Source organism: Myodes glareolus, chromosome 6, assembly GCF_982192425.1.
Source record: "Myodes glareolus chromosome 6, mMyoGla1.1, whole genome shotgun sequence".
NCBI lineage: Eukaryota > Metazoa > Chordata > Mammalia > Rodentia > Cricetidae > Myodes > Myodes glareolus.
The window spans coordinates 55,644,962-55,668,938 of NC_142031.1; the positions used below are offsets into that span (position 1 = coordinate 55,644,962).

At 46.2% G+C, this 23,977-nt stretch overlaps 1 long non-coding RNA gene across 1 annotated transcript; it reads right to left on the reverse strand.

Moving 5' to 3' along the window:
• Positions 1-19,882: 19,882 nt before the first annotated feature.
• Positions 19,883-20,976, reverse strand: LOC125404086 (uncharacterized). The gene is made up of 3 exons (XR_015002315.2): positions 20,919-20,976; positions 20,112-20,212; positions 19,883-19,991 (listed from the first exon to the last, which is right to left on the reverse strand). It is a non-coding gene; the product is annotated as an uncharacterized LOC125404086 (long non-coding RNA).
• Positions 20,977-23,977: the final 3,001 nt, after the last annotated feature.

Here is a 23,977-nt window from a genome sequence, read left to right on the forward strand (position 1 = left end):
GCTTCTGAAGAAGCTTACTGTTTGCATGCCTGTATGTACATACAAGACACAAGGAAACGCCATGTTTCATACAAGACGAAGAGCCTGGAAATCCAGGGAACAATTAGGCTGCGGAGGAGGCCGCCCCGCTTGCTTGCTGTCGATCGGATCGTGACTCACCGTCTACAACAGTGCTCATTCAGAAAACAAAATCAAGGAATGACTTCGTCAACACGCACAAATTTAGCCCCCAGGGACTTGGGGAGGAGCCTTTCCGTAATTACCAGTTGTACAGAGGTACTTCAAGCTTGGCAGGGATGGGGATGTGCAAATTGAAAACTATGTAGTGACAGTTGGTGGCAGAAATCCTAGGGAAGACAGAGCCTGCCAGGTACCAATCCGTGCGTGACAAGCTCCTCGCAAGTGTCTGTGACTCACAGTTTCCTCCTCTGACTGAAACGCTAGTGCCTTAACACGAGCCTTCTGAGCTGTTATAGATCGACTGGGCACATGTGGTCCCAGGTGACACAAACAACCTGCTTCCTTCTCCCCTGTCTCTCGTCAAAGACGCACAGGGATTTTTTTTTTTAATGTGGAAGGTTAGAACATCCAAGAATCAAACTCTTAGTCTTGAATGTCATGATGGAAATGAAACAAACAAACTAACAAATCACATGGCATACCTGAAGTACCATCTTGGTGACCAGCCAGAGCTGCAAGTACACATAAGAAGGGGGCTGTGGAGTCCCATGGAACATTCTCCTTTCCGGAGACAATAGGCACTCACCAGGCACTGTATACTTTTGCGAGGGCCTCTGTAACTAATAGCAGACAGAAATATTTTGTCTTCCATGGCAGAAGTCTGTGTCAGGATGCGGCTGGGCAGCTACTCCTCAGCCTGGGAGCCAGGATCTGCCCTGTGGTGACCTGGCTTCCGTGAGCTCCTCTCTAGCCATCTTGGGTAGCCCATGACTGTAGAAGCCCCAGCCTAGGCTCTCCCCCATGTTCATACAGTGCCTTCTGTGTTGGTCACCTTTTATTGCTCTTATTCACGTAGAGTCCAACCTAATGACCTCATCCTATCTGGGTCCTGGAAAGACTATCTCTAAGGTCACACTCTGAGGTTCAGAACATTGGTGTATCTATTTCTCTGGTCTTTTGATTTATTTCTTCATTTCCTTTCTTTTTTTGGGGGGTGCACTTTAACCCATAAAAACATTTATGTTAGGTTTGTGTTTTGTTTTTTTAAGACATGATAGAGTCTCATGTAGTCCATATTCACTTTAGACTTACTGTGTGCCCAAGGATGATTCTGAACTTCAGATGCCCGACCTTTGTCCTCTGAGTGCTAGGATTGTAGGCATGTGCTACTACCATGTCTGGTTTATGAGGTGCTGAGGACAGCGCCCAGAGCTTTGTGCATGCTCGGCAAGCACTCTACCAACTGAGCCGCGTCCCCAATGCCTGGCGCGTTTTTCACACTTGGCATTGCCCTAGGGGTAAAGGTTGAATTGGTAAAGTTCAGAATAGAGAGGAAAGGCTAGTCCTTGAACACTTCAGGAATTGCTTTGCTAAAGCCAGGACAAGGAATCTGAAGGAAAATGGCAGCGGCTATTGCTATTCACAGTGGAGGGATCTAGACAGTCCAGGGGCCAAGATGTGCCCCGGAAGTGACTGGAAAGAGGCTGGGTAGCACTGAAGGGGGCCTAACCGGGGGGAGCAGCTGCTGGAGGCCAGCGGGCGAAGTGGGGGATCTTGGCAGAGAGAAGCAGAGGAGACTGCGGAGCATATGTCTGTGAGCTGAAGTCGTGAAAAGCGAGAGGGAGAGACTCACGTTCCCACTGACTGCTCTCTTATCTCCCACACTCAGTCCCGTTTCCTGGCTACTCCCTCCCACTCCCTTCCTCCCCTCTTTTTAGAACATGTAAAGCTATTTAGTCTTGCATTTTTCTTATTTTTCAGGAATGTGCTCATGAGCAAGGCCCAAAGCCTGTTTCTAGAATAGTGGGCTTCCCGTTTCACATCTCTAGGCACTCGTAACACCCCTTCCCCGACTCCCCGCACCCCGACCCCCACCGCCTCTCTTTCACAGAACTGAACACTCCTTCAATGTATTATGATGTCCTCTACGGCACACACACTAAGAGCCCAAGGTCTTTGTTCAGATACCACATAGAACCCAAGCCACACTACAAGGGCAGTCTGCTCGTCGTGATTTGTTACAAGGGTTAGTTCGTGTACAGGGCTGGAGAGAGTTCCTGGCATATAACACAGCCTAACAAACATCAGCCACGAGGACACTTAACATACATACCACCTGTGTTCCGTCTCTTCTGAGTTTAAGGACCGTTTTGTCGAGTGCCTAATAAAGCCTTCCAATAAAGCATGCATACAATGAATGCTCAGAGTGAATGCATGCATGCATGGAGAGATTTCTTATGGTTCAAATGTGAAAGGAGCCCTCATAAGCTCCTGTGTCATCTTGGTCCTTACCTGATGGTGCTATTTCCGGAGCTGTTAGAAATCTTAGGAGTTGGGGACCTAGCTGGAGGAAGTAGGCCCCTGGGGTTATGTCCTTGACCCTGACGCCTCCCCAACCCCCACTTCCCCTACCCTCCTGTGGTCTGACTGTGGTAAGGCAAGCATCCTCTGCCTCTCATTCACACCCCAATACTCTATCTTATCTTAGGTCCTGAGTGATGGAGCCAGCTACCTAGCAACTGAAACCTCTAATGTCGTGAGCTTGGTAACTCTCTCCTCCCTTGAAGTTGCTCATGGCTGGTGCTTTGCCACACTGATACAAACGCTATTAAAACAAAGGGATTTTCCCTCCGTGCCCTAAACTCCACTCCATTCTCTTCTGTAGTGCCTGCACTACAGGACGGTATGTGAGCCGGGAACTAAGCTGAAGATTTAAAAACACACGCACACAGAAAGACATGGAGACATGGGTCATCCTTGAAACAAGAATACCAACCTTATTGTCCTCCAGGGAAGCTTATATTGGGATCCTTAGCTGATAGCTCCAGCTATCACACCCCAGCTCTCAGGATCTTTCAGCTGCAAACCCCACCAGAATTCACTCCCCTGGCATCAGGAACTCCTGAGGGTCTCATGCTCAGAGCAGCTGCAAACATAGGAAAACAAGGTGCTTTGCCCAGTTCACTCCAGCAGGCAAAGGGTCTGAGGCAGGCAAAGAAAGTCAAGGGACCAGAGGTCTGCAGCCCCCAACACTCTTCCTCTGGGTACCTGCCAAGATTTATATCTTGCCTGCCATGAAATTTTTCTTTTGAACTCTAAGAAAAACTTCCTTGAGCTTATGCTTTTATTCATTTTTAAATTATTTTATTAGGTGTCTTAAGAAGCCCAAGTGGAGACCCCGGTCTCCCCATCATCATCTGGCAGCCATGACAGGACTCATTTCTGATGGCCAAAGAGTCTTAAGTTAATTTGAGCTGTGATCTCAAGACCGTAAAAAGGAAAGAAGGTCTTTAATCTCAGTGCTCAAGAGGCAGAGGCAGTGGGGTAACTGTGAGTTGGAGGCCAGCCTGGTCTACAGACTAAGTTCCAGGACAGCCAAGACTGCATAGAGAAACCCTGTCTCTAAAAACAAAACAAACAAAAAACAGACAAACAAACAAAGTAGAGAAGGAAATAAATTCAAAAAATATGAGAAGGAAAGCCAAGAGGATGAGATACTAAAGAGAAAACCAGAAACTCATGGCATTGAAAACAAACAAGAGGGAAAATGTAAGAAACAAAAACAGTGTTTTGAAAACTCAGTTTTACAGCCTCGGTAGGAAATACCCTTTGCAACATCATGTGTTTGCAGACTGGTCCTCAGTTTATGGCACTGTCTGGGGAGTTATGAAACCTTTGGGACCTGTGGTCTACCCAGAAGAACTGGGTTACTGCTGGCAAGGACTCTGGCTCCTGATCCGCCATGATGTGAAAAGCTACTGTACAGGCTCCTGCTGCCATAGGCCAGCCTCTCCAGCCGTTGTGCTCCCAGCCACTAACTTTGAATCCTCAGAGACTGTAAGTCACAAGAAACCTCTGCTCACTTGTTTCTGTCAAGTATGTTGTCACCATGACAGAAAATACGTCAGACTGATATGTTCAGCAGACATCACCAAATCCCTAATAAGAAAAAAGACAGAAGTCCCTGGTGAATGGAACAGTGACCATCCCGACAGACCCTGAGAACACTAGATATATAATGAAGAAGCCATGGCCAATCACACAGAGCAGTGTGGCAGTGTTTTAGTCAGTTTGCTATTGCTGTGATGAGACACCATGTGACCAAAAGTAACTGAAGAATAGCTTTATTTTAGCTTGGAGTTCCTGAGAGATAGAGTTCTCATGGTGTGGAAGGCATGACATGGGAAGAGGAAGCTGGCCTGATCACATTCCATCCACATACAGGAAGAAGAGAGAGGGAGAGAGAGAGAGAGAGAGAGAGAGAGAGGAGAGAGAGGGGAAGAGAGAGGGGAAGAGAGAGAAAGAGAGAGAGAGGGGACAGAGAGGGGAGAGAGAGAGGGAAGGGAGAGAGAGGGGGAAGAGAGAGGAGAGAGGGGGGAAGAGAAGGAGAAGGGGAGAGAGGGGGAGAGAGGGGAGAGAGAGAAGAGAGAGAGAAGACATAGAGGGGGAGAGAGGAGGAGAGAGGAGAGAGAGAAAGGAGAGAGAGAAAGAGAGAGAGAGGAGAGAGGGGGAGAGAGGGGAGAGAAGAGGAGAGAGGAGAGAGAGGAGGGGAGAGAAAGGAGAGGGAGAGGAGAGAGAGAGAGAGAGAGAGAGGAGAGGAGAGGAGAGGAGAGGAGAGGAGAGGAGAGGAGAGGAGAGGAGAGGAGAGGAGAGGAGAGGAAGTGGGTGGAGGCTACCAACCGTCAAAGCCTACCCCCAATGATATACATCCTTCAACAAGATTCTACCTACAAAATGTTTTACAACCCCTCCAAAAGTACCACCAGTGGGGGACCAAATGCCCAAATGCATGAGCCTTCTGGTCACTTTTCCTATTTAAACCACCACAATAACTTAGGTTAACTGGACCAAGTTCTCAATGGGCACAAACCATGAAAACTCATGAATTGTCAATGTATGATTTGAATAACATCATTACCATTAAGCGAGTTTAACTGTGTATGTTTTTAACTCCCAGATGAGAGAATTCGGGGCCTAGCCAATTTTATCAAAGAATTTTACCAAGTGCTTAAAGAATAATACCAATTCTGCAGTCTCTTCCAGAAGGGAAGACTTCCCAGATGATTTTAAAAAGTTGCTGTTACCACACTGACAAATATCTACATCAGACAAAGTCAGAAGAAATAGAAACTACAGCTCAATCTTCCTCATGAACGCAGGCATTAACACCCCTTAACAAAATACAGACAGACAGAAATCACAAACAGTAAGGGGATACATACCACGAGGAGTGCTTTATTCCCAGCACACACTAGTTTTAACACTTGAAACTAATCAGTGTGATCTGATAATGCTAAGCATCTAATGAAGAAAATCCCAGGGTTGTATCTATCGATCCTCAAAAAATCATTTGTTAAATTTCAGTACTTACTTGTGATTAAAAAAATAAACTCCTCAGAAAGATAAGACTAAAGGGAAACTTTATGTCCTCATAAAGAACAGTTACAAAAATATAGCTCACACTATAAATTTCAGTAAAACACTGAAATTTGGAGCAAGGCAAAAGTGTCAACTTTCCCTGTTCTTAGTCACCATGCCATAAGATGTTCTAATCGTTGCAAAGACATACACATCAAAAAAAGAAAAAAGAAATAAAACTATCCCAATCTGCATACCTTGTTACCACCTGTGCTGTGTAGGGAATTCCAGGGACTCTCCCCTTTCTCAACAGACTTCTCAACTCCGTAAGTTCAGCAAGATATAACATGGATATTCCAAAGATAAAGGTATGTCTGAATACTGTGGGCAGTGATATTAAGAGTACAGTAATATTTTTAGCCACTCAAAAAGGAATAAGTACCTAGGTGTAGATTTAATAAACCACAGGCAAGATGGTTGGCTGAAAACTATAAACACTAATATAAGAAATCAAGAAAGATGCTGGGCCCCTATCCTGAACTCCCTAGCCAGGACAGCTGGGCTGCCCTTCCCTAGCCAGTCACTTTGGTTACCCTGCTCTCTTTTGGGGCTCCCGGCTGCTGTATGTGGTTCCCTTCTCTTCCCTTCCCCTTCTCCCACCCTCTTATCATGTGGCTCAGGGTCATGTCCATTTGGGACAATCCCAGGTGTCCCTGCCTCTGGCTACAATCTACCTTTTATCTATAATAAACCTTCTCCTTCACCATTGGGCAGGGGAGAAAGAAAGGGGGGAAGGTAGGGAGGGAGAAAGAAAGGGGGAAGGAAGGAAGGAAGGAAGGAAGGAAGGAAGGAAGGAAGGAAGGAAGGAAGGAAAGAGGAAGAGAGGAGGAGAGGGAGGGAGAAGAGAGAGAGAGGAGAGACAGAAGAAAGAAAAAGAAAGGGAGAACGGGAGGGAGAGAGGGAGGGAGGGAAGGAAGGAAGGAGGGAGAGGAGGAGAGAGGGAAGGAGAGAGGGAGGGAGGGAGGGAGGGAGGGAGGGAGGGAGGGAGGGAGGGGAAGATACCACGGAGGATGTACGTTAATGAAGAAACATACTATGCTGGTTAGTTTTTGGTTTGGGTGTTTTGCTGTTTTTTATTTAGTTTGTCAGCTTGACACAAGCTTGAGTCATCTGGAGAGAGGGAGCCTCAGCTGAGAAAACGTCACGTCAAACTGGTGTGTAGTAGTCTGTGCAGCACTCTCTTGTTTGACGGCTGGCATGGGAGTGCACAGCCCACTGTGGGCGGTGCCATCCCTGGGCTGGTGGTCCTGGGCGGCATAAAAAAGCAGGCTGAACTAGTCATGGGGAGCAGACCATTAATCGGTGTTCTCTGTGATCTCTGCTTCAATTCTTGCCTCCTGGTACCTGACATATTTGAGTTTCTGCCTTGGCTTTCCTTCAGATTGGACTGTGATCCAGACGTGTAAGCCAAATAGCCCTTTGCTCCTCGAGCCTCCTTCGCTCATGGTCTTTATCACAGCAAGAGAAGGCAAAGTGAGACCACACACCATCTCCGTGGAATAGAAGGCAGCAGGTCGATGATCCCAATTCTCAAATTGGTGTATAGCCTTAATATAATTGCTACTTTTTCATAAAAATAGGAAAGATTACTTTCAAATTCATGTGAAAATGCAAAGAAATCACTAAGGTTAAAACAGTTTTTTTATTAAAAAATACATAATGTGGGAAGAATCAGTACATATAATTTTGAGAAGTTCTATAGCTACCACTGTGGTATTGGTGGAGGCACAGACATATAAAGCAATGGGGCACCAGGGAGAACCCAAACTACGCATGTATGGATGTGCCCAACTCACTTTTAGCAAAAAGAAGGGACAACACTATGGAAGAAAGACAGAGCTATGAACAGCTAGGACAGAGTCGCTGGACATCCACCAGGTACTAGGACATACCATAGATATACACATACCACACAAAATCTCCCAGAACTAACACGCAAATCACCAGTAGCCATCAGCATCCAGGAAAACAGGCCAAGGGCACATAGGATCTCTCTATTTTATTGCCTTCAGCTGCATATCTAGAGATTAAAATTTCAGTGAAACAGAATTATTTTTAATTTAAAAATCTCTCCCCTCTCTCTGTGTGTATGTATGTGCATGTATATGTGTCTAAATGTGTGTATATGTGACAGAGCATGTGCGTATGGGTGAGTGTGTGTGTCTGTGTTTGTATGAGGGTGTGTCTGTGTGAGGGTGTGTCTGTGAGTGTGTGTGTGTGTCTGAGAGAGAGAGAGAGAGAGACAGGAGACAGTGTGTGTCTGTATGAGTGTTCGTATGTGTGTGTATATGTGTGAGCATGTGTATGTGTGAGTGTGTATGTCTGTGTGTGTGTGCGTGCACGCACGCATGTATGCATGCGCACACATAAGGAAGCCAGAGGGTCAACATCAGCTGTCCAGCTGGATCTCTTTCCACTCCTCTGGCTACTTGTCTCTCCCTGCAGTTGGTGCTCACCTAGGGAGGCCGTAGCCAGGACCCCATCTCCACCTCCCCAATGCTAGGACTATAGAAAAAGGTCATTGTACCCAGTTTTTATTTTTATTTTCTATAAGAGTGCTGGGGACCATAACTCGGGTCCTTATGTGTCAAGCACTTCACCAGTTAAGCCAGCTCCCTGGTGCCAAAATACTGAAGATTGACAGACTACGTATAAAGTTTCTTATTATCTCCCCATCCCACAGCCACTATGCAAGTAACAAGAGAGCTAGGCTGAAGCTTGGCCACTGTGTGTCCCCTACACTAGGACCTCCCGAGCTTTGCCCAGTAGGCCAATGCAGCTATATGATGAGTTTGCCAGAGCAGAAACTGGAAATCTATAGTTTATCCAAGCAGATTGCTGGAGCATGGCAGGGTCCTGTCCAAGGTTAGGAACGGGCCTCATTCCTAGGTACTGGCTTTGTAGGTGGCTGTTCTGGAATTCTTCAAGGAGAGTGTGTGCCATGGTCCCATCTCAGGACGCACTGTGCTGAGCCTGCATTTGGGGGATATTATCAGACATGTTTCTGATAGTGGAAGTAATGACAGGTAGGTCACCATGTATACCTGCTGTCAAGATCGCCAGCCCTTGCCCAGTTTCCAGCTGAAGTTCCGGAGTCTGAAAAGGCTGCAACAAGAACTTCAGAGGGTGAAGGGGAAACACCCTGGAGGGTGACAGCCAATGGGTGCTTGGAGATGTATTGGCATCACTGTCTGGCACATGTGCCCTCAGTGTGGCTATTCAGAGCAAGGAACTAAGCGCTGGTCCCTGGGGTGGCATTTTCTTGTTTCTCCAGCCACTTTACAGGAGCGGTTAGTCCACAGAGGGTTCTGTATTTGGAGCATTTAGAGAAAAAAAAATTCCAATTTCATAAACCACTAGAAGAAACTAGAAAAAAAAGAATGCCTGTGTGAATCTTTGAATGTAAAAATAGTTACAAATTTTCTCCCACTCTATTTTTCCAAGTTAATTTTTTTTAAGCTGTTACACCAGTTAAAGTTTTTCTCAATCCCCTGATTTTGTATTTTATAATATTTAATAAAAATGACTCATCAGGCCTTGGGGCCAGAAGATGCCTTGAAGCCAGTTTGTTGGAATAGAGATTTTCAAAAACTTCTTCACCATTTTGAGTACCTCACAGCATGCGGGGTCCCCAAGAGAGGCTCCCAGTTCCCAAGGTGGGAGAGAAAGGAACATGACTGAGGGTAAAGACACTGTCCAAGTAAAGAAAGAGCATGGATATTTTGTTAAAGATGAATGGATGCTAGAAATAGGCCTAGGAGAGGTTTGGCTTACTGAACTATAGAGGCCACTGGAGAGGAGACGCAGGAGAGTACCGCGAAGCTATGAGGAAAAGAATTATTCAGAAAGAGCATGAGGCCGCAGCTGGAGCTTCAGAGACGGAGACTTGGTAATCCTTCCTGCGCCAGAGACGTTTTCCAAGTCTCCCATCAAAAGTCTTACTGCCAAGAAGTTGCCTAGAATATTCACCATGATCTGAAAAACTTATAGAGAGATCCCGACATCTGAAGCAGGTCAATGTACCTGTTAGCTAAATCACTTGATAACAGAAAATGTTTACACAGCAGTGTGCATCTTCAAAGAAGGGTTCTATTCATTTACAGCAGCACCAGATTTGAGTCTACACTCTGAGGCTGTCATTTGTAGCTCATCTAATTTAAATTCCCTCAGAAGCTTTCCCACAAGTGACCACCTTGAACTTGTGACCTAGAAAGCATCTCCTTGGGATGAGAGGAATTGATAAGAATGGCGTCACCAGAGAGGCTTCTGGGTGTGGACTTGAGACATGCTTCAGCTCTCCCACTGCAGCCAACCTGACAGGAGTGGTGACTTTCTACAGAGACACACTCCCTGCCTTTAGATCTCACTATTGAAACCCTGTCCCGCCCCCATCTGGCATGGCCCACCCCAGGAATCAGAATTCCCCAGGAGCCTCATGCTGGACCTGGTACCAGCCAGAGGGAGAACATGTCTCCCAGGAAGAGAGTTCACACAATTCTGACAGTTCATCAGACCACACTGCAGAGGGCTGAGGCAGACGGTAATAGGTGTGACCAAGGCTGCTCCTTACTTAAACCTAACTCTCTTTTCTGGACTCTAAAAACAGACGTCAGGGTCACTGGACCCCTTTCTTTGTCCCTCTTCCCAATATGGCCACAATGAACAAACCTCCTCTCTCTGATTTTCATAATTGTTTGCCTCTTTAATTGGCATATTGAGGGCATGTAGCCAAAGTGTAGCTTTTTAGGACTGATAGGACCCAACCTTGAACCTTAACTACCACCCATCCCAAGATGTGAGAGCTGGAGGCTCAGACAGTGAGACCCACAGGGTCACGGTCAGCAGACCACTGCAGAAACAAGGCGCAGGCTGAAGGCTCAGCACTGAGGGCTCTGAACCCGAAAGTCATTGAAATCTCAGCACATCATGCTAGCTTGGCAGACAGACCTAAGGTTTACTATCCTCACCAGTGCTGCTGAAAAGCTTGAATCCGATCTAATCACACGTTTCCCCCAAGTGCCCATTCTACTCCCTGGATGACTCACCACCCAGCAAGTCACAGCAGGGGTTAGTCCCCATGGCCTAGGACACAAGCTCTTGTGGAGACTTCAGCATCTCCAGGTCCCTTGATGTAAGGTCATTCTCAGACAGATTGCATGTGGGCTTCTGAATTCATCTTCCTGCTGGGATGAGGCAAAGCCTCCTCAGTCAGCTGCAGCTCACACCAGTTCAGCAATGGTTGGCCTTAGACTCCCCAAACTGGTTGGTATGCCCTGCTCAACATATCCCCAAGAATGTAAAGCTCCTTGCACTGGGTATCTGTGTCTTTTCACCTAATTCCTGGAGGCAGGAGTAGCGGTTGTTTTCTTATAGATACTCGTGGCTTGAATACCCGCCATCTTTCTCCTGGTGGTCAACTCCATCTCTTGCAGAAACTTCACAGGGAACTGCTTTTCCTGCTCTGTCCTTTACTGTGAGTTACAGTAGACTAATTATGTTTGTTGAAGGCAGAAACTCAACTGTGTTCCAAAGCATACACATCTATTGATCAGTCAATATTGATAGGCAAAAGTGTATTTCCTTCTCTGAGGCTCCAACGCTTCTTTACCTTGCTCCAGTCTGTTTTGAGTCTCTTCCATTCATGCGGGGGGGGTTGGGGGAGAGGCCCATTCCCATTCCCAGCATGAGGCCACCTGATGGAGAGAGATAGGGCTTCTTCTCATCTTTTCCAGCCAGGCCATGAAACGTCACGGGGAAAACACATGAGTCCACAGGTATGAAAGGGGCCTGGAAGTCGTCAACTGTCCCACAAATGCACGATGCCATTAGTACAGCAGGAAGAGAAGCTCGCCAGTCCACACCTCATCCTGGGCCCATGTTCTCCATACTCCACACTCAGTGAGCTCTACTCCGCCACCACAGAACTGAGCTATTGATAGAGACACACTGGACTGTATTCATCATTCCCGCTCTGCATTCTAAAAGCCTTGCGTGAAACCAGTGTTTTCCCTTGTTGCTTTCATGTTGCAAGCATGTGTCATCCTTGATCACATAGAGACCATGTAAGTCTCTGAACTGAGAGCAAAAGACAGTACCATTGCTTTAATTTTGGAATTGAAATGTGTCTGATAAACCCATGTATTAAAGGACTGGTGACTTTAATAGTCTAATAGTTACTGGCGTCAGTAACTATTGAGATATGATAGGTAGACTCTTTACTAGGAAGGGCCTAGTGGAAGGAAATTGGGTCATCTGGGCAAGGTTTTATTGATGGGTACTGGGAACCTCATCCTCCCCCCATCTCTCTCTCTCTCTGCGTCCCCTAATCAGATGAGCAGCCTCCTCCGTCAGCACCCCGGCTACAATGTGCTATGCTGCTTGAAGACACAAAGCAACAAGGCCAAACCACTGAACTCTTAGAAACCATGAGTCCCAAAGAAATACTATTAAATTGATTCTCTCAGACATTTGTGATAATGATGGAGAGTTGGCTAATACAACCGCTGAAGGTAAGAACAGAGACAGCCCTTGCCCCCCCACACACACACACACACATGCAAAGCTCATCGGGACATGTCAGCACATTGACCGTAAGCTTCTTATTATGGAGACTCCATTTCAAGGTCAGTGTTGCTTTATAATACAGAGATGAAAGCTGATTAATTCTGTGCCTTACTCATTTTCTTCTTACTTAGAATTCATTATTCAGGTGTTTTCTGGGTGATGGGAGTTCCTCAGTAGCCATTCCCTGTCTTTATCTCCCGGGTCAGTATCTCCTATACGTTAATCCCTGCCTAAATCACATCGCTTTCTATCTCGCTTTGCCAACATTCCTTTAATTGTGTTCGCAGCTCTTTCCCGCTGAGGTAGCGCTGCGCCCCTGAAGGTGTTTCTGGAAGCGTGTCATTTCCATTGGGATGGTATCTTTTATTCTAAAAACCCACAGTTGCTATTTTGGGAGCCAATTGTGCGGCATTGAATATGTGCAGTGCCGGTTCGTTTAGAAGGAAGGCATCCTTAAATTCCAGCGTCTGGGTTAAGACACACCTGCGTGGAAACATGAAGTTCTAGCCAAAAGTAAGGGAGGCAGAGTGGGAGGAAGACTGAGAAGCACCCAATGCAGGGCAAGGAAGTGGCTCTACCTCTGATGGGGACCGTGTGCAATGCCTTCTCTGGGCTTTAGACTTTTTACACAGGGAAGGGAATGCATGCTCCAAAAGCTGACTGAGAAGATAAGGGTGAAACACAGAAAATAAGTCACAGAGAATGACGCTGAGAAGTCTACATGGAGATCAGATTCTGACAAGGCTTGTTGGGTGAAAGGAAAATGGTTTGCTTACCCACTAAGGCCAACATGGAAAGCAAAGAGTGCATTTTCAGAGTCATGCACCACCCTCCTTTTCAGCCCCAAATGCCACTGAAGAGATGAAACCTTCTGCGTCCTACCCACAGAGACAAACAGGAGGTCTCATCCTAACAGGGAACTTGTTTTAAATAACCGCAGTCAAACTACAGCCTCCATCGAGATGGGTTTTTAAGACCCTCTCAGAAACCTATGTCAGAGGGACGGCGATATTTTTAAGACAGAAGAAGACACAATTTGGTTTCTAAAGTATATAATAACACAAGAACTTGGGCTTTTATGCCGTGTTCAAATAGCAGGATTCAAAATTACAGAGGCAGAATAATTTCCACCATCATAAAGATAAATGACATGTGTGAATCACAAACGTCCCCTGGTGTGATCGCTCCTAAAAGACTGGAAGCGAAGTTAAGCAAAATATTCCTCATGATTGTCCCTTCCTTGATGGTAGAGCCACAAGCAATTTTTCTTGGGTTCTCTTCACTTTCCAAAACTTTCCACATTTAAACATGTTCAGAGTACTTTAAAATACTTCTGTTATTTTACCCACCCACCCAAATCAAATAAGGAACAATAATGATCGCAACCCAAAGACAGCATCTCTCTGCAAACTGCTAGGAAATTTCAGTGGCAGCATCTTTCTGTCTGTTCTGTCCCCACAGGTGAAAATGTCTGGTGTCCTTAAACCTATGGAAACCCCTACACAGAGCCTGAGGGCACTACCCTGTTGACTGGGAATCTTCCATGAGAGCCACACAAACAAATTAGGCAACTCTGGCTAGATGCCCCACGGTACCACGTAGACTAAGGTGCCTTGTTCTGGCCTCTGACAAAAGCTACATGTAACCTGCCTAATTACATTACATTACATTAGAATGTAATGCAGCTTACATTCTCTGGATAGTGCTCTGGTTCTTGCATTCATACAGCCCAGGCCCAGTGGGTCCCACTCATGCCATGAGCGGCAAGAAGAGAATATGAACCCAATCTATACCAGTCCCCAGGCACTGTGTAGGACTTTCCAAATATCCACCTGGAATCTCCTCAGCAGAAGTAACACACGTCCCCCACCCCAGCAACACCGCCATCACTCTCAGGGTATTCCATGCCCCCTAGGAAAGTCCTGGAATCCACCTAAAGCTGCAGCTTCTCCAGGTCAGGGTGTGTGGAGGAGAAAGTGTTTACCCAGCTAGCAAATGTGTGTGTGTGTGTGTGTGTGTGTGTGTGTGTGTGTGTGTGTGTGTGTTGTGTTAGTCCGTTCACAGAACAGTGGAGCCTTTCACAGTTCTAGGAAACTGTTAGGGGCAGTTTCTCTACCCTCACCCCCTCCCTACCGCCCCCCACCTCTTCCCTGACCCCACTTCAGCTTTAATGATAGACAGGGGAAGACAGAAAGAAGACTGACAATGAGCCCCTTTGTCAAAGGAGAGAATGCCCACAATAATGTCCCTTGCAACCCTCCTGATGCCCTGGTGTTAATGAGTCTCATTAGGATGTGCAGGTGGGTGACCCCAGTTCCCGAGATGCTAGTGTCCAAAGGCCTGGGGGAGAAAACCAGGCATCCACTAAGAGGAATCTGCAGTGGTTAGCGTCCTGTCCTCTTGCCTCTTTGTGGGAGGCAGAATCCAGGGAAGGCAGGCGCACACACCTACAGGTGCGGCTTGGCTCTGGTTTAGCTCTGCTCTGATAAGGCCATTCCCAAAGCACAATTCAGTCTCTGAAAATGGGTCTGTTGTGGGAGTTAAAGTAGAAGCGATCAGGCTGCAAGGACCCCATATTGACAGATGAGCAACTCTTCACTCGCTAGGTCAAAGCTGCAGCGGAGAGAGAAAAGGGAATACCAAGGCCTCCCAAACGGTCCTCCGCCTGCTCCTAGTTCTGCCACCACCTTATAAAGAAGAGTGTTTGAGGTGGGCAGGGGCCTCCAGTGGTAAAGGGCTTCAGCATAAGCATGGGTGCCTGAGTTTGGATTCCCACCGCCCACATGAAAGCTTCCTGTGGCAGCATGTACTTGAAACGCCAGCACTGAGGAGAGAGAGGGAGATCCCCGCAGCTCACTGGTGACCCAACATATAGGGCCTTGTGATGTTCCCCAGATAAGCTCCTGTATCGTTCCTGGGCTGGCAAGGGTCTAGGTCTGGAAGGATCCAGAATGAAAATCAAATAGTCTCGGGATGCAGAAGAAACCTCGGGGGAAATGGAAGCTATCCTGGACTCAAGGAGGAGCGGCAACTTCCTCAAGTTTCCCTTCTCGAATCCCAGACACCAACATCTGACCTCAGCTCTGCCTGGTGCTATCAACCCAGGTGGAGCATTGCTTTGCCCCAACCACTGTGCCACCTTCGAGTTCACTTGGGGATCTGGCACCAGAAAGTGGCCAAGTCCACAGCTTACACCCCCTCCCTGGTCATATTAGAAGCTGCCAACTGTGATACCTAAGCAGGCTTCAAGCCATCACCTCCAGGCTCTGCTATACCCTGAACACCTGCTAGAATAGATGTTCATCAGTACGCTGGCAAATTACTCTGTAGCACCTGGTAGGAACTGGGGTGTGAGTGAATGCGGTGGGGGAGGGGAAGGGTAGGCGGTGGTCTCAGTCTACCCGATGTTACCTGGAGATGTATGGGGCAGAGAACGGGGAAGGAGAAGTCATGTTGACCTGAGAACATGATGCTCAGGACTCAGGCTCCAGAGGGAAGAGCAGGAGCGAGGATTTGGGGACCTGGGAATAAAGCAGGTGCAGCAGAGTGGTCCTAGGTGCCCCAATGTCACTCATTTCTCTGGCCATTTAAGGTTAGCAAGACATTGCAGTTCCTATCACTCTTGCCCAATAAGCCAACCTGAAGAGATCAATTATGTCCGAGACACACAGGTCTGTCCCCAAACCACCTATCTGCGGACCTGGTGCCCACTCCATTCTGCTTTCCCCTATGTCTGTTAAAATCCTGCTGCCCATTTCCCGAGGAGCATCTGGAAGCAGCTCCTTCTGCCAGTTCTGTCCCTATGGTCGAAAGCCTTTGCCTGTGTGCTACACAGGCCATTCTGTCTTTGAAGAAAAAGACAGCCTACCTCAGCTCAGTCACCCCATAGGGCCTTCCCACCTTGATCCTGACCTACAGCATAGGATGGAGATATCTGTAGATGTCACCTGGGTTGGGCTGGGTTGGGCTGGACTGGACTGGACTGGACTGGACTCCTGGGGTCTAGAACAAAGCTAGGACTCATTGATGAACGCACAGAAATGGTAAGATAAACAGTTTGAGAAAGGGAGATGGAGCCACAGAGGAGAGGTGAGCAAGGCCCAAGGACATGAGAGAAGCAGTATGGAGGTTAGAGGAACCACAGGTGACTTCCTCTACCTGGTCATAAAACGGAAACCATAGAAACCAAGAGGCCATCATTCCCAGAGGGGTCTGTGAAGAACACTGGAGTCGTGTAGACCAAACACTCATTATGTTCTGGGAGGTCTTTAAGTGTTTGTAGAATCACCGACAAGACAGGATGTGACAGCGGCAGTGGGACTGGACCTTCTCTTCTCCAAGGAGCCAAGTCCTTGACACCAGAGCCAAAAGGCTTTGTTGACTCCACACTGAGAATCAGATCATCACTTGGTGCCAAATGATAGCCCAAGAGCTGGTCTGTCATTGGGGCAGTTTGCAAAGCTGGGGCTGGGGTGGAGTTGGGAAAGGCTCCCATCCTCGCCTGGAAAGGAGAAGGGTCCTGTGTGAGTTTCTCCAACTCATTGTGCCAGTAAAAGCTTGGCCTGGCCGCTCTCAGGGCCACTTCCAGCAGAGAAGGTACAGTTCTCCAAATCTCAGTGTAAGCAAGATAAGTAAGCAGTGTAAGCAGTGTAAGCTCAAGGCTGCCCAGAACACCAACCCAGCATCCTTAGGGACTCACTTTCTTCCATTGGCCTCCTGTTTGCACAAGTTGGGTCTGCCATACACAGAACCATCAGTAACCAGGTTGTCCTGCACTGGTGGCCACAGGAAAACACCACTGATGGACAGATTCCCGCCCCCCGCCCTGGCACATACTGCTTCCCACTGTGTCCAATCTAAGAGACAACACCAGGCTTGGGTTCCCGACAGGTCCATCTCTTGGCTTCCAGAGGGTTCTCTGCTCTGCATAGTCATTCCTCAGTGCACGAATGAAGAGAAGACTCCGTGTCTCTTCCTCTCTTGAGGGTAAACATCACCAGCCAAGGGAGCCACCCTGATGACTTTAATTGTTCTTACCCCCATCACCAAAGACAGTTGCACTGTGGGATAGCACTCAGCACATGAACTATGGGTCAAGGAGCATAAGCCAGTCTATAGCGCTGACCCTGCCATCAACAACCCCCTTCTCCTCTCCTGCAGGCACCTCTAAGTCATCATGACCCTGGCTTTCTCGCCTTCTACAATTTCTGCAGAAAAAAAATCAGGACCCGCATTAAGCAGGAAGCATAGTTTAAAAAAAAAAGAAGAAGAAGAAGAAGTCTGAGGGCTTGGGTCGCCTACACAGGGCTGAGATGAAATAAGGCCTAAGATAGGTATGAAACAAACTTCAAACTTTCCCAAGAAAATCCCTGGGAGAGTGAAGAGCTGGGCAGAGGAAATTATTAATGACCAAGGAGGTAAGTATATCACAGGGTCACTGCTTACACTTACCGGAATATTCTTTTCATGCTTTGGGTAAGCATTGCAAAGCAGGAACCTGGGAGGATCCCACCCAGGGTAAGTGGACCCAATGCTGAGTGTCTGGCTCATTGCCAAATTTGACTAGTCCCAGTGTTCAACCAAATTAAATCACACTAAATCAACAAACACAAAGGCCACCTCTGCAGCTGGAGGAGAGAACTCAGGATGGTGTTTAAAACAAAACAAAACAAACAACCCCCCCTCCAAAAAAAAAAAAAAACCTAGAGCGTTCCTTGGAGAGAGAAGAAACTCAAAATACATGGAAGATTGTTTTAAGCCCAGGATTACAGGCATTGTGTCTAAGGTTGGTTGTCAAATTGGAGCACACAGTTAAGAGTCTCTGATAGGAAGGGGAGCCCACAGGGGGGTCTACAGAGGAGGGTCCACAACATAGCAGCTGAACCAATAGCTAATGGAAACTTTAGAGAGAAGAAAACAAGATTCTCAAAAAAAAAAAAAAAAAGGTGTTTTAGATACTTCGTAGAAGCAGGCATTAATAGGACTGTAACCGTGAGTCCATTCTGAGCCTCTTGTTCAGTTCCTTCCCAGGCTACGGAGGCCCCAGGCTGAGGAGCAGGGAAATGATTGTCTTCAGATCTCGGTGGCCACTCAGATTCTTGGTAGGAAGGATTGGGTCACAGGAAAAAGAGAGTTGGGGAGGATATAAAGAAACAGACTCATACCCAGAGAACAATGCACACTACTATAGAAACATTAAAATTCCCGTGTTTATTGCTGCTTTATTCATTATAGCAAATAATTGGAATCAACCCCACTGCCATCAAGAGATGACTGGATAATGACCATTTGAGAGGTGTGTGTATGTGTGTCTAGTATGTGAGTGTGGTATGTGTATGTGTGTGTATGTGTATATAGTATGTGAGTGTGGTGTGTATATGTGTATGTGGTGTGATGTGTGAGTGTGGGTGCGTGTGAGTGTGTGTAGTGTGGGTGAGTGTGTTGTGGTGTATGAGTGTGTGTGTAGTATGTGAGCGTGTATGTATGTGGGGGGTGTGAGGGTGTGTTGTAGTGTATGAGTGTGTGTGTGTGTGTGTGTGTGTGGTGTGTGAGTGTGTATGTATGTGGGGAGGTGTGAGGGTGTGTTGTAGTGTATGAGTGTGTGTGTAGTGTGTGAGTATATATGTGTGTGGGAGTGTATGTGTGTGTGGGGTGTGAGTGTGTGTGTGTGTGTGTGTGTGGTCTGTGTGTGTGAACTGCAAAGCTCAAAAGAATATTAAAGTTGAAAACTTTGCAGGAAACTGGAGATACTTTGAATATATGATATAAAGCAAGGTCAGCCTCAGAAAGAAATAAACCTCATGTTTTCTCTCACATGTGAAATCTAATCAATAATACATATGTAAACAAATACCCACGTGGGCACAGTAGACCATGAAGGCAAAGAATAATAAATTAGTAACTATAAGGGAATGAGAAAGGACAGAATGCAGGTAATGGACATGAGTTATAAAAGGAAATACTTTTTCTTGTCTTTGCTCTGCCATGAAGCTTTTGGGTTGTGTGACAGAGAAATGTGTATTCGATAAGGAAAGTATAAAATTTAATATGAAGTCTCACAGCTTCCATTCTGAATGCCAGTTCTAATTGTATATGAGTTCATTAAGTTGTATAGTCTTTGGGTCTGGCTAATTTTTGTATCTGAGGTTTTTTATTTATTTCCAAGGTTTTTTAAATAACAAAATAAGAGAAAGAAATTGACTCAGATGTTCGTGAAGAGCAGGATGTGCCTGCAGTACTGGCCCACAAGCTGTAGAGCCAAGAAAAAGTAGAGATTTTGCAGGAGGGACAGAGAACCCCTTTTTCCTTTGGGGCACTCAGTATCTTTAAGATCATCAACTGATTGGATGAGGCCCAGCCACTGAATTTCTCACGGAGAACTGATTGAATTGTCTATCTCCTCTACAGAACTCATTCACATTAGCCTGGTGTTTGACACAGTATTTAGTGAGATGGACCGGCTTTGTGGATATACAACAAACCTCACAAAGGGCCTGGGCCTGCCCTCTTAACCTTCATTGCCTTCACGAAGAAGAGAACTCTGCACTAGGAAAAAGTATTTAGCAAAGAGTAAGCATATGAAAAGATGGGTGGCTCTGTGGCTCACTTCAGTCACTGGGAGAGAAGCTGTTGTACACTAGAGATAGCATTCCAGTAAAAATCCACTGGTTTAACTGGTCCTGACACAAAACAAGCGGACGTTGGCAAATAAAAACGCTCGTTCGCAAATAAAAACACTCATTCATTTTTTTGAGTCTTCCTCTTTGGACTCCAGAGGTCAGCAGCATCCACAGTCCAGGCCAACTGCCCCTCCCTGCCCATACTCACACCTGGAAAAAGAAGCCCATATGTAGAAAGCAAAATGAGAAAGGGCGGGAGACCCGACCTCCTGCCCAGCAACCCTATTTGGTTCCCAAGGTTCTTCAAGCTCACTTACAAACGTCACTTACAAAATCAGATCGTGTTTCTGCTGGTCCTCAACTCCAAAGGGTCCCTAAGAAAGGACTCTCATTATAGGCGTTCGCTGGAGATAGACACTCAATGGGACCATCTGAATGTAATTCAGATTAAAGAAATAAAAACAATATGAATTCCAAATAGAATCACTCAAACAACAGAAGGTAAAACAGAGGCCCAGGGAGACCAAGGGTGGGTTCAAGGTCACAGAGCTGACTGGCAAAGGGAAGGTTCAAGGTCACAGAGCTAAGAGGTCCTGGAACCTAACCCTCCTCCTAGTCCCCGTGCAGACATTCAGAGTATCAACTGTGATCTGCCAGCGTGGAGGAAAGCTACAGGCTGGCACACTAATAAAAGTGAGGAACTCGTCTGTAACTCAAGGATGTAAAAAGGCTTCCCAGTCTAACAGTCGAACCATAGTGTAGACCAGAGATAAATTCCAGGATTCTCCCCTTGCCAAAACCAGTATTTATGGCATCTGAGTGAGTGGTAAATTACCTGTTGCCAGCAAAACACGTGCCATCTCTGCATTTGCAAACCCTCCATCACCTCCAGCGCTCTCGCCGTAATCCAGTCTATGGCAAATTAGTTTATGATACTGGAGGTAATTTAACCAACGGGCTAATATATATTATACTAATATGTGTGCATGGTTGCTAATTACACTGAATTGGGTCTGATTCATATTAATGGCCCAAGAAGCCACTTCAAAATAAATGCCAGCCTTATCTCCTAATCCAAGTTGATCTTAGAAATGTATGAACATGGGGTGCCATCTACCTGAGCAGACATTCACTTACTCATCCAAGGATGCAGGAACAGCGACTTCAAAGGGAGCAGGAGACGGTCCGATCTGCTGAGGACAAAGAAAACATGCTCCTCAGAGTTCACACTCATGGAGACAGTATTTAACCCTAACTAAAAGACCCTAGGTTTCCTAAATAGAACATAAATTGTGCGGACCCTTGGCATGACAGCAACCAGAACAATGTTCTCCGTCTGAGAGATGAGCCTCCAGCACTGAGATTCACACTTGAACAGGGCCAAGTCAGATGATGAGGACATCTTTTTCTCATTAACCCCGGCCACCAGCTCACGTCCTCACCCTCCAGGAAGTCCCTGCGGACTCTGGTCTATGAGGCAGCTCAATAGGAGACACCTCAGGAAAGGGTGTTCGGGGACAACCAAGCTCTTAAGTCTGCACAATTTCCTCTAACTCTGAGACAATACCCTGTGGGTTCAGAAACAACTGGGACCTTAGCAGTGCTTGGGAGTCGCTTGAGATTGCTCTTCCTGCCCCTTAGAGCCCATCGCCTGTCCTAGATGGTAAATCCCTTCCTCCTTGCTGGTACAACTAAATTTAATGTGCATTTCTAGGGAGCATGACCACTCTAGAAGCTTTTTCCTAATCATCTTCCCTTCCCAGGACAGCCTTCTTGAACATTTTTGCTGTTGTTCAATTGTGTTTATTTTGTTTTGTTTTTAATCTGGTTGACCACGAAGAATTGGAACTTTGTTAGACTTAGCTGCTTTGGCATCCTAGTGTAGCATCCATTGTTTTTGCCTCAAGCCCTACAGAAAGAGGCACAGGGATCCCTTCTCACTGTCAATAGAAAACTGACTGTCACAGCAGTCCCTCTCCAAGACAGCAGAGTGCATTTGTCAATCATCTCCAAGTCCCTGCCCCACAAGCTCCACCCACCACTCAGCCAAAGCTTTGTTTCTGGGTGGGAATTATCCCTGATACTCTCAGTCAGGAGATGTATGTTTCTCTGAATTGCAATTCTAAGAAAAACCAATTATGAGAATGGGAAGACCAGAATATGATTATAATCTTCCTGTAAGAAATAGACTTAGTGATCAGGATATTATGAGTTCCATGAAAACCGCTAATTCAACAGTAAAGGAGGCAGGAGGACGTGTGTGCCCGGCAAGGAGTTCACAGCAGAGCCTAAAAGCTCTGCCAGAGGCGGCACTGACGAGTGCAGTGAGCCACCAGGCAGGCTCCTGGACCTGCCACAATGTCAAAGAAGGGATCGTTGTTTGGTCTGCTCCTGGCACCCACCATTAATGCTAACAAAATAAATATTAATATGTTTATACACAGACTATACTTTCCATAAAGCCTATGGAGGCTGTTCCAAGCACAAAGAAGTTTTGGAAGAAAAAAATAAACCCTTAAGTTGGCAGTATTGACAAAAGATTCTGCCCAAGGATGACCACTGTGCCAGTAGATGCCTGTGTTACGTCATTTGAAAAACACCCAATACCATTCCCTAGTGTTCTCTAGGATCCGAGGATGCACTGTAGGCCACTTTTCTTTCTTTCTCTTTTTAGATTTTTTCTCAAAAGAAATGGAAAGAGAATATATCACCCCTGTGAAACCCTTGTCCATGAAATCAGAAACAGACAAAGAATTCAAATTAACAGAATGACAATGATTTTAACAGCAATATCAAATGTGGAGCCAGAAGACACAATGCCACAGCTACAGCAGGCAGGGAGCATCCACAGAACATTATGCCTGAAGCAAAGGTGTTTCTGTGTGCAAACACACAGCTCTTTCTTCACAAGGGATAATAGTTCACTCTTGGGAGCTCCCTATTGTCCTGATGTGTGTGTGCACACATACACACAAATAAATAAATAAATGAGTGAATGAATAACAAATAAATAGATGATAGATAGATAGATAGATAGATAGATAGATAGATAGATAGATAGATAGATAGATAGATAGATTTATTACACAGCCCAGGAACACAGATTCAGCTTACCTGCAAATACCGTGTTCCAGTGTGGTATCAGTTTCATTAAGTTTTTATAGGAGAACATACAAAGTCATTGATCAAGACATGTCACAAATACATCAATAGAAACATCAGGTAGGGTGACTGCCTCTGCTCTTGATCTCTGGTGTAATCTAGTGACATTCCTGACAATTGGGTTGGTAGAAGCCAGGGCTCTGTTTGTACATTCCAAAGAGAGTGCACCTGACAGCCAAAGGATAGATGTTAGCCAAACTCAGCAGTGAGCAAAAAGTGTCTATCTGGAGTGCTAAAGAAAGCCCAAGATAATTTGCCTCCATACCTGCCATAATTCCGACTTGGGCCTGTTGACAGAGATTTGTATCCCACCCAGTCCTGCAGCTGTTCAGTCCCAAAGAAACACACAGAGGTCTACATTAATTATAAACTGGTTGGCCTATTAACTCAGGCTTCTTATTAACTCTTACATCTTAAATTAACCCATAATTCTTGTCTGTGTTAGCCATGTGGCTTGGTACCTTTTATCAGTGATGCATTCTCATCTTGCTTCCTCTGCATCTGGGTGATGACTGCAGACTGAGCCTTTCCTCTTCCCAGAATTCTTCTGTTCTGGCTGCCCTGCCTATTCTTCCTGCCTGGCTATTGGCCAATCAGCATTTATTAAAGCAATACAAGTAACAAATCTTTACAGGGCACAAGACCATGTCCCACAGCATGGGCCTGTTCTTTAGCTACTTTTAGTAGTAACTTTTTAGGTACTTTTAGTTACCGCAGCTGTGATAAAACTCCATGATCAAGGCAACTTATAAACGAATGCATCTAATTGAGGTTCACAGTTCCAGAGGGTTAGAGTGAGTCCATGACCTTCACGGTCCAGTCCATAACAACAGGAAGGCAGGCATGGTACTGGAACAGTAGCTGAGAACTTAGATCCTGATCTGCAGTTGGCAGATGGAGAGAGCGCTACTTGAGAAGGGTGTGGCCTTTGGGAACCTCAAAGCTCACCCCAGTGACACACACCTTCTAACATAACTATTTCTTCTCCAACGGTTCAGTGGAACTGACTGGGGACCAAGCATTCAAACGTGCAA